Source organism: Eimeria mitis, genomic scaffold (genome assembly GCF_000499745.2).
Source record: "Eimeria mitis Houghton genomic scaffold, Emh_scaff2086, whole genome shotgun sequence".
NCBI lineage: Eukaryota > Apicomplexa > Conoidasida > Eucoccidiorida > Eimeriidae > Eimeria > Eimeria mitis.
Window position 1 is genome coordinate 4,399 of NW_013570409.1, and position 720 is coordinate 5,118.

Consider the following 720-nt stretch of genomic DNA (forward strand, 5'->3'; position numbering starts at 1 on the left):
ATTAGGGGCTAGGGTTTAGGGTTTAGGGGCTAGGGTTTAGGGTTTAGGGTTTAGGGTTTAGGGTCTAGGGTTTAGGGTTTAGGGTCTAGGGTTTAGGGTTTAGGGTTTAGGGTTTAGGGTGTGTATGATGTGTGAGGGTTTTTCACGGGTAGACTTGTCCACGCAGCTATGCAGCCTTGACACACACAACCATCTAGGGTTTAGGGTTTAGGGTTTAGGGTTTAGGGTTTAGGGTTTAGGGTTTAGGGTTTGTGTTTCAGGGGGAGAGTTGTTTGACCACATCATACAAAAGGCGAGGCTCTCAGAGGCTGAGGCCCGCCGTTTCTTTCAGCAGATTGTTTCTGCTGTTGAGCACTGCCACCAGCACCTTGTAAACCCTAAACCCTAAACCCTAAACCCTAAACCCTAAACCCTGGATTCTAGGACTTAAACGGTGTTTTATTCGGTTCAGGCACCCCGTATTTACTTACAAACAACTGGCTAGGGTTTAGGGTTTAGGGTTTAGGGTTTAGGGTTTAGAGTTTAGGGTTTAGGGTTTAGGGTTTAGCCTAGACCCTCTTCACCTCTAACCCAGGCGTTATCCATAAACACTTTCTATCTTCTCATGCCCTAGGGTTTACTATTCACTGGATTCATTGGATCCTAGGGTTTAGGGTTTAGGGTTTAGGGTTTAGGGTTTAGGGTTTAGGGTTTAGGGTTTTGTGTTTTATAGATATGCCA